This window comes from Cyprinus carpio, chromosome B3 (assembly GCF_018340385.1).
Source record: "Cyprinus carpio isolate SPL01 chromosome B3, ASM1834038v1, whole genome shotgun sequence".
Taxonomy (NCBI): Eukaryota; Metazoa; Chordata; class Actinopteri; order Cypriniformes; family Cyprinidae; genus Cyprinus; species Cyprinus carpio.
In genome coordinates, this window is record NC_056599.1 from 16,735,797 (window position 1) to 16,748,957 (window position 13,161).

At 37.8% G+C, this 13,161-nt stretch overlaps 1 protein-coding gene across 5 annotated transcripts in view; it reads left to right on the forward strand.

Annotated features, from left to right (window-relative positions):
* The window catches only part of LOC109084036 (thyroid hormone receptor alpha-A), a 45,529-nt gene continuing 32,368 nt past the window's right edge, over positions 1 to 13,161 (forward strand). For 3 of the 5 annotated variants that reach the window (XM_042719982.1, XM_042719981.1, XM_042719984.1), the window contains exon 1: positions 1 to 313. The gene's annotated coding sequence lies outside the window, so the exon portion shown is untranslated. The remainder of the gene's footprint in view (positions 314 to 13,161) is intronic. The other 2 variants (XM_042719986.1, XM_042719987.1) reach the window with 1 other exon arrangement.

Below are 13,161 nucleotides of genomic sequence, written 5' to 3' on the forward strand. Positions count from 1 at the left end.
TTCTATACCATCAGCTTGTCCTTACCGTGAAAGGGGTGGAGCGATTATAGTAAAGCTCGTGTGTTTTCCTGTTGTGGCAGGCGAAACCTAATCGTTTTCACTCACAGACAAACAAAATATGTATTAACCGCCTTTAAGCGCATATATTCCGAATACAGGCTATTCTTTTAACTAGTTCTTAGCGGTCTGAAAGAGTATAACAACCCGACGAAAGGCGATTCGCGACGAAGACCGCTCGTTAAGAAGACTGGTGGGACTTCAGTGGACCGTCTCGGTTTTTGGAAGCAGTTTGTCATTCTTCCCAAGGAAGTGGGTGAGTAATTGTCCTGCGGTCAGCTGTCCTGTTGAGCTTCTCACTTCAGAGGTGTCCACTTATAGTGCGCGCAAAGGCGCAGAGCTGTAACACATCTGCGGCGTAATCGCGCCTCTGCGCATGGTTTGAGGCTCTGCACTTTGCACGCGGCATACGACAACACAAATGAGGGCTATTACCAAGTTCTGGGTTAGCAAACACAGCCAAAGACTAGTTAACTCAGTTCCCGCTCATGTACTGTTAATTGCATTCGAGATGACTGGCGCTGGAGAGCGAGTTATTTACCTCCCTACTGTCATGCAGAAACAATTACTACGTCATTTGTAAAGAGATATATACAGTTAGGGTTTTCAGTAAGAGTTTTGCGTTTGTATCACCCAATAGGAGATAGCTATATATATATATATATATATATATATATATATATATATATATATATATAGCCTATTTATATACATGGACGTGAAATATTGATTGGATTGGTTTTTATAAAATTACTTGTAGAGAAAGAGCAACTGTGTGGGAAACATGAGGGGGCAATACAATGTTGCCCTGGGAAACTAATTTTGAAAAAAGTATTTTACCTTGCAGTGACTGACCAATCAGAATCAATATCTGTCTATCTATCTATCTATCTATGGACATGAAATATTGATTTGATTGGTTTTATTTAGTTATTTGTAGAGAAGGAACAACTGTGTGGGAAACTCATTTTTCAGAAATATTTGACCCTGCAGCGATTGACCAGTCAGAATCAAGTATTGCACAGAGCAGTGTACTTAAAGGGGTCATATGATGCTGCTAAAAAGAACATTATTTTGTGTATTTGGTGTAATGAAATGTTTATGTGGTTTAAGGTTAAAAAAACACATTATTTTCCACATACTGTACATTATTGTTTCTCCTCTATGTCCCGCCTTTCTGAAATGCACAAAGCTCAACATTCTGAAAAGCGAGGTGTGCTCTTATTGGCCAGCTATCCTGTGCATTGTCATTGGCCGAATACCTCAAGTGTCCTTGGGTTTAATAATGTTATTTGTACATGTGGGTGGTTTTTTTTGCCTTATGGATTTTAGTGGCTTATTCGTGGGTGGCAAGGAATCAGTCAGTCATTTCACCTTGATACAGGTTCATCATTTATCAGGGCAGTTTTATAAGTCTTAAATTTATGGGCCCCTTTGAAGAAAACTGTCAGTTTAATGTGCAAAGATATACATCTACAGCAGTTATAAATCTACAGATGTTGTTACAAAGTCAAATAAACTCTAAATTACAAAAGACTAATTAGCAGGATATTGTTGCTAAGTTTATCAGCTTGGTTGCAGTTATTACATATTTGCCAGTTGTTGATCTAATTGTGATTCCAGTTGTATTCATTCATTGCCATACAATAGAGCACATTTTAAGTGAACTGAAGTGAAATTAAATATGAAGTATTATCTGTAATATATTATTGAAATATTATTGTTTCTTTTTCCGGTGCAGTAGGGTAATGCATTATGCGACCAAACCCGGCCCAAACTCGCACACGTAAAGAAGTTCTGCTGTTCCACTCTCAAGGCCCGTTCACACTGAAGAGGTGTCCAGCTGTTAATAACTTGCAATGAGAGTTATTGATTTTTGGCAGCACAAGCAACAGAAGCATCAAAAGTTGAGCAGATATTAACTTTTTGCAAATGAGGGATCTGCCCTGATACAGCTTGAAGCCAAGTAGGCAGAGTATGAAACCAACAGTAAACCACCTGTGACCTCCAGTTATTGTATTGCTGTCATTGTGAATGGGGCTTAACAGTGATTAAAATGTTTTGCTTTTGGTTTCTTGTAGATGTTCTTACTGTGCTGTGGTATCTAACTGCATCAGGGTGTGGGTCACTGTCTCCTCCCCCATTGCTATTTGATGCCTTGTGTTGCGACCCAGATAACACTGAAAATGAATGATGCCGAGTTGCTTTTTTTTTTTTGCTGCAGTTTGCTGTGTGTGTGAATGAACAACATTATTAAAAAGACATAATAAGCATTGTAAATGAAACCTGTGGTGTTTTCAATTCACGTTATTTTCGATTTATTATTATTAATCATTTTACCCTGTGGAATATTGGTTTACAAAGCGTTGCAGGTAATCAAATTTATTTGTGAGATTTCCAGTGCAATGTGAATAAATGACGATTTCTTCTTCCTGTGTATGTGAATGGTAGACTAAAAGTGACCTAATTAAACCACCAATCGAAATAATCTGTGACGACTGAATCATCAGCCTAAATTTCATAATAGTGGCAGCCTCAGCAACACAGGATTGAATAAGAGCACACGAGCTGATCTTGGTTGTGAGGGGCTAAATAATTCAGAGCACGATGGGAACGCGCGTCCTTAAAGAACCTAGACTGTGGAACATATGCGATAAATAGTCCGCCAGCTCCAGTCTTCCTCAGGTTTCAGCTTCAGACAGCGGGGACGCTATTTACGAGCATGGAAGCGCACTTTTGTGCGTCTCTAGGGCCGATGCGACCCAACACGTCGTGTCCTGCATTTGGGGGTGAATCGCCATTGAGCGCTTGTCGGGGAAGTTAAATAGTTCAGTTGCATAACAGCGCTGACGTCCCGATCTGCATTCACTATATGCTGACGTCAGACAGCAGGGCATATGAGGGAACTGCTTCTCGCTCCTGTTCTGTCTGAACAGAATGTACAGAGGGGTTGTTCGTCCATGTGCAGAGATTCCGTGCCGTGTTTTAAACAGTCGTTGGCGCTTAAGATGCAAAATGCTGCCCTGTTTGTGTTCTATTTTACAGTGCTTTATTTTTAGTGCTCTTTCTGGAGCGGGTTTCTGAGTGAACGGATTTAGCTTCGTGATCGTTCATAGCTCAGCAGTCATTTTTTTACGTGCCTGAAGCATGTAGAACAAGGATTACAACAATAGAGACAGATAATGCATGAAACTGTCAGGTGTTATAGTGGTCTGGAAAAAAATAATCACAACGAGTATCCTAATATAAAGTGCAGTTATGCACAATTTCATATGCTAGACTTCGTGTTTTGGATTTAAAAGAAGATATTTTGAAGAATCTTCCATTCATTTATAAGTCAGATTTTTTTGAATAGATTTGTCTGATATATTCATTTATTTTTTAATGACTGGATGGGATGACTTATTTTTGTAGGCTAAAACCTCAAAACAGGAACGAGTTAACATTTTAGCACTTCTGGTTCCACTGTCCTGAAGTCAATGGATTCTTTTAAATGCCTGAAACAATATTAAATAATACAGAGGTGGTCAGGAACATAGAGATATGCATAGTTGCCTCTACAGCTACTGTTTCTATTGGGCCAAAGCCGGGCCATGAACACTCAAGAGCAAGTTAACTGTGTGTCTGCATCCGTAGTTATGCGCATGTACAGTATGCATATTTATATCTGCAACAGACATCAGCAGGTGACTATGCTAAATTAACTCAATACAACAATTTGAAGGTGTTAGCTAACACAACATTAAAAAGTTAGTATATAAAAACCTGTAATATTAAATTAATACATATTAAAACACAAATAAACACATTCTCATCAGTGAAAGGTTATCCCTTTTCTTTGGAAATTCTTCAGTGTTTTTTACAATCAGAGAATGTGGAGTGTGGCTTCTTGGAAGACTCCTTGATTTTTCCTGTGAGTGATGTTATTAAAGTAACTTCTCATGCTGGCAAGTTTGGCTGTAAAAGCTGCTGTTGGAATTTCCAGATTTTATCCTGTCTTCTGTTAGTGAAGACATGTTGTTGTTAGGCTAGCTCAGTGTTGCTCTGTTATCTTAGCCTAATCATTAGATTGCAGTTTCACATTTAATTTTAGGCCTGTATTGCATGATCAGACAAATATTGTATCTCAGATGTTTTCTATTCAGTAGATCAGTGCTTCCCAACTTATCTTAACAAGGGACCATTTTTACATGTCATATGTTATGTTTCAGCCCCCCCCCCCCAAAAAAATAAATAAATAAATAAATAAATAACATGCACTTCATTTTCACTTAATTTTGTGCACATTTTTTATTGAATTACAAAAGGTCGAGAATTTATACTTTGGAGCATTTTAATTTCTGCTCATTGAAACGCCAGTTTGCTTTGCTTAGACCTTTGCCTTTGAAAAGTATGGAGCTGCATTTCATTTGCTGTTTAGTCCTTTTAATCTATTATTCTCTTATTTTCAGTTCGCAGTTTTCACACTATTAGCTAGAAAATGAGCTTCTGCAATTATTGCATGGATTAGTTGATAATATCTGTGAGTGAAGCTGTAATTGGTTTCTATGTGATAGACACATTTTCTCCCAGATCCTTCATAGGATCCATTATTGTAAATAGATGTATTATGCATATCCATACATATTTCTGTACTGAATAAATAAGACCAATCGATCACTGCTGAGCAAATTATGGTGTACCAAACAACAGGACACCAGTGTTACTGCTAATTAGACTTTTTAAATGAAGTCAATGAAAGATGGATATTGTCCCAAGCACATAGGTCCGATTTCGAGACGAGACTTAATGAACAACTATCATCAGTAAGTATCTCAGCAAATCTTAAAGGGGTCATATGATGCGATTTCAATTTTTTCTTTCTCTTTGGAGTGTTACAAGTTATTGGTGTATAAAGAAGATCTGTAAAGTTGCAAAGAATAAAGTCTCAAATCCAAAGAGATATTCTTTATAAAAGTTAAGACTTGTCCACGCCCTCCTAAAATGGCTTGTTCTAACACACCCCCACATCTCTACGTCACTATGTAGGAAGATTTGCATAACGCTGCCCAGATGTTCACGCAAAGAAGGAAGGCGTACCTTTTATTCTCGTTGTAGTATTGTTGTTGCCGCTGACGCCATGTCGTATAGACGCAGTGTGTTTGGTTGTGAAAGTGAAACTACTTTGTTTGGCCTTCCAAAAGATGATGATATCCGCTTGGTCATGCCTGGAGCTGATCCGTGCTGGTCGCTGAGGAAATATTTTACAGACCAAAAGTGTGAAACATTAACTATTTTTAATGTTTTTCAAGAAGTGTACTGCTCATCAAGCCTGCATTTATTTGATCCAGCCCGAAAAAAACACGTATTGGAAATATTATTACAACTTAAAATAATAGTTTTCTATTTGAATATACTTAAAAAAAGAATATTTATTCCTGTGATGCAAGCTGAATTTTCAGCATCATTACTCCAGCCTTCAGTGTCACATGTAACATCCAGTCTCTCACATGATCATTTAGAAATCATTCTAATGTTTTTGTTGAGAAAGTGAAAGTTCTGCTGTCTAATATATTTGTGAATAAAAGGTTAAAAAGAACTGCTTCCAAATAATATACACGACTAATAATATATTGTTTACTATCACTTTTTACAATTTAACACACTGATGGGTATTTTATATTTTTGCCTCATACTGACCCCAAATTACTGACCAGTAGTGGATTTATATTTTAAAAGGCATAGCTTGTATTTATTTATTTTTTAACTTTTTATTATCAAAGTATCCTAAAAAAGTATCACGTTCTGAAAACATTTAAGCAGCAGAACTGTTTCCAACTTTGATGATGATTTCTAAGGTCATGTGATAATGATCCTAAAAAATCACTTTGCATCACAGAAATAAATGCTAATTTCAGAAATAAATAAAAACAATTATTTTAAATTGTAATAATATATCACAATATTACATTTTTTTTTCTGTATTTTTGATCAAATGAATGGGGCTTGATGAGCAGAAGAAACTTCTTTCAAAAAATTAAAAATGTACATGTTTCCAAACTTTTGGTCTGTACTGTACATCAACTTTGCACTGTGTCGCCGAATTGGCTTTCACCGTGAAGCGGAGTCCAGGCATCCCGGGGTCGTCACCTGTGGTTGCTGCAAGCACAATGGACGTTCCTTCGTAGAATCACCTGTTCTCAAGCCGGCCCGCGGCAAAAATAATGTTCTTTTTAGCAGCATCATATGACCCCTTTAATGATTATTTTAACAGGTTTGTGGTTACTTCAAAGAAGGGTCTGTTGTAGACACAATTTGACTTGTGGCGCATATAATCGTATGATTTAATTAGAATTTATTGTTATATGAAAACACACTGTTCAAAAGTTTGAGGTCGGTAAGATTTTTAAAATGTTTCTGAGTGTCTTCTGCTCACCTAAGCTGCATTTATTTGATCAGAAATACAGTACTGTTGTGAAAGCTTATTAACATTTAAGATAACTGTTTAGCATTTAAACATATATTAAAATGTAGTTTATTTTTGTGATGGCAAAGCTACATTTTTAGCAGCCATTACTTTAACAGCCATTAAATAAGCTATTGCTTATTTATTTATTTATTTATTTAGTGGAAACCGTGATACTTTTTTCAGGATTATTTGAAATAGAAATGTCTTCGCTGTCACTTTTGATCAATTTTATGCATTCTTACTAAATAAAAATATAATTTTCTTTGGTACTATATATATACTATAAATATATTTATTTTTTACACTGGGATATCATCTTCACATTTTATAACAGTGAGAACAGAAGAATCGAAGTACTGTACAATAAGCAGCCCATGTGTAACAGCTTCAAGGTCAAAAATGCATGCAAATAAGACGTGATGGCATTCCTAGAGGAAACGTGATGAAGGTAGTTGTTAACGTGGTGGAGATAAGTGCACCGTAAACTCTAATCTATAAGTCATGAGATGTTATTAGGCTACTATGAAACATCAAAGACATGAGGCCGCAGTGTTTTATGGGATAAAGCACTTATGGGATGGGATATCACTACACTAGTGGTAAAGTACAGTACAATGAAGTAACAGCATCCTGATAGACCATATTCAGGAAAAAAACACAATTCTAAGATGATTCCAAATTGTAAAATTGAATAAATATGTTCCAATTAAGGATTTCTTATATTTTTCAGACATTTAATAATGAAGAATGACTGACTTTCTTTTTTTAGATGTAATCTCTGTAACAGAATAACATCCTGAGGTTTTATCCTTTTCCTGAAACTTCAGTTCTCTTCATACAGTAGATCTAAAATGAAGGATGTGGGATTATGGAGTTCACTTTGCTAAAAGGTTTCAGGTTTAATTTCACAACCTTCTTTTCGTGTAATATTTATGTAACTTTTCTTGGAGATCTGTGTTTATTTGATCTTATATTGTACAGTAGCACTCACTTGTCGACAGTTGGCATCAGTGTTAGTACAGCAGAAGCCTGTGACTGTGCCACTGGAGGAAGGAAGTGGTTGCAGACAGAATTTTGAGTTCTGCAAAAATATTCAAATAGCACAAAACAACAGAAGTTTGTGCTTCTGTTTCTTATACATCAGTTGTTTTACAGTTCATTGATCTTCATGATTTGCTTACCCTCATGCCTGCTCATTAATCATGTTACTAATATATGCCATGTGTGAATGCATTTGTGTTTATTTGCAGCTACATAATATACTTATTTTCTTGGAGTTGGATTATTTAAATATGTTTGGACTTGTGGGTATAATAAGACAATATTAAAGTAACTTCTCACTTTCCCCTGAGCCCTGTATAACTAAGCAACCAATATAAAACAAGAAGGAGAAAGAGAAATGGACATTAAAGTGCTATATTCTCCATTCTAAAATATGAAATCCACTAATCCAGTATGAAACACTGATGATTAAAAATGCACAATATTATTTCTTGGCCGATTATGATTATATAATATTGGAGATTTGTGTCAGTTTTTTTTAAAGATCTATAGATGATCATATAATACTAATTTAAAGGTAATGGTAAATTATGGCAGTGTTTTCAGCCTACAGTCTTTTGAAGTGCACTGGCTCTTTAAGAGTGCATGTCATGAGTTGCTTGTGTGTCTGGTGACATCCTTAGATGTGAGTCTGTTGTAAGTGTAAATTCTCGATTTGTAGAACAAAATGTTCAAGTATCGTCAAGTTATGTTTACCACAGGCTTTATTTTACTCATGAATTGGAAAAAAAATGCGTCACTTAACTAAACATGTTATAATTTTTTAATACCACTTTCAGTCCACACTACAAAGTGAAAACTGTTTTAAAATATATCCAGAGCATCCTAAAAATCTCAGTTTTCACTAAACAAAAACGCAGTTTCAGTGTGAACGAAAGGCAAATGTTGAGAAAACATGTATTTTTTAGATTTATCCCGATAGACATAGCCACAGCCATTCAGCCCAAAACTGCTAGAAAGTGGCAATCTGTTGTTATGTTACCCAACAAGAAATACATCTGTTGTATTTCATATTAAACCGCTGGAGGTAAGAGGGACTGGGGAATCCATACAGGATTTTGTAGTTTGGCAGCTTGGTTGAAGAAACAGTTTAGTGATGTGAAGTATTTTGGCATGAATGGTTCCTAAACATATTCCAGATGTAAGAAGTGTGAACAGACTGTTTGATGGATGATAGCAACAAAACTTGGCCCACTGAACAGGGCCATTTGGACACCCTTTTCAGGGTTTGAGGTTGTTGAAACTGCTAATACTAGACCTTAGTTACCACTTTAGTGTGGCTGAGTTACACAAAAAGTTTCTGCAAGGGCACTATAAATTGGTCAGGTGACAGTAAAGACATTTATAGTGTTACAAAATATTATTATTTTAAATAAATCTTCTTTCTTCTTTCAAAAACATAATACATATTTACCAGACTATAACATTTTCACAGTTTCCCCAAATCACATCATAAGTACAATAAAATCAAAGTTATGTATTACTGATCTATCAAGCCATGTGTTATTAGTGTGACTATAATGTTAAACATTCGCTGTTAACAGTTTGGATGACATCCATCCATTATAAATCAGTCATTTGCTGTGAGTCACATCTGTGGGCTTAGATCACTGTTCTCCTTTCTTTTATACCCTTTGGCAAGAAAAGCCTCTCAGATGGTATGATCATGTACATCAGATATGCCTGATGTACAGAGAAAAATATCATATTTCTTGACTGCATTGCACACAGATGGTATCAGAATATCTGTATAAAACAGCTCTGTAAGCCTGTCAACAGATGACCTAATTTTACTTGTTTACTTCATATTTCCTTGCGCAGTATACATTTGGTTGATTTCATAATTCCTTGTGAAGTCTACATGCAGTCGACAGAAATGCCTACTCACCCCTCTTTTCCCAGAAAGGCCTACCAAGAATGCTTTGGTATATTAAATGCACGTGTGGTACTGTGTGCCGTAAGTTTATGAAGTGTCAGTGACTGTACAGAGTGGCAGCTTATGTAAAAAGCGACACAGGTGCAGTGCAAATGTCCCCAGGGTCGGGCCGTGACCCCTGTGTCTCCCCAAAAAGCCATTTTGCATTACAGCAACAGCACTGTAACCAGAAGATTGAAGCGGATCACATTTCACTGGCCTCCGTCTGGCCCCTCATTCACCTCGTGCAGATTGTTGATCCTGTGCAAGTCTGCATGGATATGTGAAAGAGGAAGAGAGCATGTATATATATTCCACCGGAGTGATTTACGTGTTGGTCAGGTTTGTTGAGCCCTCACCTCCCTGTTTTACCTCGCAACTATGTGTTTGTCTTTCTGCTATAGTGTGACATGTGTCTGTTAAGTTGGCAACATAAGTATGTGCTGCCACACTTACGATGGTGCCACACCTTGAGCACCATAGAGACAAAGAAAAAAAAAACTAGGTTGATAGCGATTTGGGCAAACACAGACATATAGAAACGTATGGAGTACTCATTCATTATGAGTAACACAACTCCTGTAGATTGAGTTAACAGCCATTTGTTTATATAATTGCTGTAACATAACAGATTGGCACTTTTTTTTTAGCAGTTTTGGGCTGAATGAATGTCCCTATGGCTATTGGGATAAATCTGAAAATGCATTTTTTCTCTACATTTTGCCTTTCCTTCACACTGAAACTGTGTTTTTGTTTAGTGAAAACTGAGCTTTTTAGGATGCACTGGATATATTTTAAAACAGTTTTCACTTTGTAGTTTGGACTGAAAGTGGTATTCGAAAATGATAACGCTTGTTTAGTCAAATGCATATTGTACCCACACATATATCCATGTTTGTACCAGCATAGAGCGCTGCAGTCGTGAAGTCAAAAACCAGAAGACTAATTCACTGCTGGTTTCCTCTAGATTTTCCTATGTTTTTTTTCCAATTCATGAGTAAAATAAAGCCTATGGTAAACATAACTTGACAAATTCTACAATGTAAACCGTGCACACTCACACCCCAAACATTGTTATCTGGCTACTTATTAGAAACATATGTTTTTAAAAATGAACAGCTGAACTCCTGAAAAAGAACTGCTTCAATATTTCCTTTTTCGGTATAAAACAAGACATCAAAGTATCATAATTTTGTTTAACAGACTTTATTTTACTCATGAATTGAAAAATTTGAGGTATCCAGCAGTGAATAGTCTTCCAGGTTTTGACGTCACTTAGGGATAGGCGATATGGGCTTAAAAATATATCACAATATTTCTGGTATTTATTGTGATAATGATATCAATGACGATAATTCAAGGAATCCTGTTTCTTTAGAGCAAATTATTATCTTTCCTATTTTTACCCAAAATAGGGTGTTGTGAGCATTACTGAGTACACACACTTAATGTAATGACTGTTTAATTCACACTGGAAGCCGGAGGGTGCCCTTGCGCAGAAACTCCACATATGCATAGCAGAAGTAATACTACTGATGATGCTCCATGAAAACCCTAATATGGACAAAGGTATCCAGTTATCGGTAGGCATGTAACGATATCAAAATCTCATGGTACGATACAATTTCGGAAAAGCTCACGGTATTGTTAAATAGCTCACGATAGTGTTTGTGATGATAATAGCGAAAAAATACTGACATTTATTCTGCTTTTGCCAGTCAACAGGGAATTTATTGTTGTATTTATGGATCCATGACAACATAAAACGCTGATCACATAGTGCTTTTAAAGTGCAAGTTGTTGTCAGGAACATCAATATTCTGTATAGTAATATTTGGTTGCATAACTGATTCTTCTGTGCAATGTTCAAGTTAAGAAGCAACTAGAACAATTGTAAACAATAGGGAATTCCCTTTAAGTGCAAACAAAGATCAAGTTAAGTCAGGTTTAAATGTGCAAGGCAAATAAAAGCAGCCTTTTAAAACTGGTATTTAGGAACATAACTTAAACTTAAATAAAATAGTCAGTCAAAAAGCCTTTTAAAAAAACACTGACCTATCATTTAGCTTATGTTCACGTTTTTCATCAGAAAAATCTAAATATCTACATTGCAAGGGAGAAGAAAAAAAAACAGTTAAAAAAAATCCTTTTTTAAATCCTTTGCCATCTACTGCAGAAAAGGGACGTAAATCACACGCTATGTATTCCGCGATGTACCTCGTGATTTCTTCGTGATTTCCCCTCTTGAGCCCTTGCGCTGTTGTGTGGCATAGTTTTTGAAAATGCCTCCTTCAGGGTTTTTTGACCGGACAGGACTTTCTTTGTGAGAGAATCTGCAAACTTTTCGGGATGATGGGTCGTCAGATGACTTCGCATGTTGCTTGTGTTTCCTGTGTTGTATCGCAGTTTACTGTGGCAGTGCTTGCACATAGTCCATTGTCTGTCCACCACCTTCTCTCCTTTTGCGTTTTTTGACACGGCGAAACCAAAATGTTTCCAGAGATCTGATTTAAAAGCTGCAGGGGCTGGCACAATCTCAACTTCGGTTTTGTTGTTTTCATCCTTACAAGTATTGCTGTCGGCCATGCTGGCTTGCTGTGAGCTTGTGTGGACAGCTAGCAGCGTGCAATCCTATTGGCTTAACAACGATTGTTGTGACAACGCAGCGCAAAGGATCATGGTCTATGTAGTTAACAATGATTTGTTCCGTGGGACTGTGTTTATTCCTCTTGCTTTTTGACGGACATCTGTCCTTTTAATATTGTAACCCAACCACGACGATATCGAGACACGTTTACCACCACGATAGCGCGATATCGTCAATATCGTTACATCCCTAGTTATCGGTGAATTCACAAGTTCGCCTTGCAGATAATAAAGTGAGAAGAATAGTATGCGTATTTGGCGTGCTGTCCGAGGAGATGGCTCCAAGCTCGGTAATTCTTCCCAAACCCGGGGTATGCCCCTCCTGTCCGGGGTGGGCTACAAGCTTGGCATCTGCCTGAACGCAGAGTGAGCATATACTGTGGGAGCGGACACTGCTGTCACAGTGGGGAAATACAGATAAAAGCTCCTGCAGGATCCGTCACTGCTTCGGCAGTTGGAGCATACAGATAAGGCTCCTGCGGGAGCAATCACTGCTGTGGCAGTGGGGAAACACTGATAAAGGCTCCTGTGGGAGGATACAGTGGTGGGAGAGTGGGGAAATACAGAAAAGGCTCCTGCGGGAGTGGTCACTGCTGCGGCAGTGGGAAAGAGAGATAAAGGCTCCTGCAGCAGCAGTCACTGCTGTGGCAGTGGGGAAATACAGATAAGGCTCCTGCGGGAGCAATCACTGCTGTGGCAGTGGGGAAACACTGATAAAGGCTCCTGTGGGAGCAGACACTGCTGCGACAGTGGGGAAATACAGAAAAGACTCCTGTGGGAGCGGTCACTGCTGCGGCAGTGGGAAAGAGAGCTAAAGGTCCTGTGGGAGCAGACACTGCTGTGGCAGTGGGGAAATACAGAAAAGACTCCTGCGGGAGCGGTCACTGCTGCGGCAGTGGGAAAGAGAGATAAAGGTCCTGCAGGAGCAGACACTGCCGCGGCAGTGGGGAAATACAGAAAAGACTCCTGTGGGAGCAGTCACTGCTGCGGCAGTGGGAAAGAGAGCTAAAGGCTCCTGCGGCAGCAGTCACTG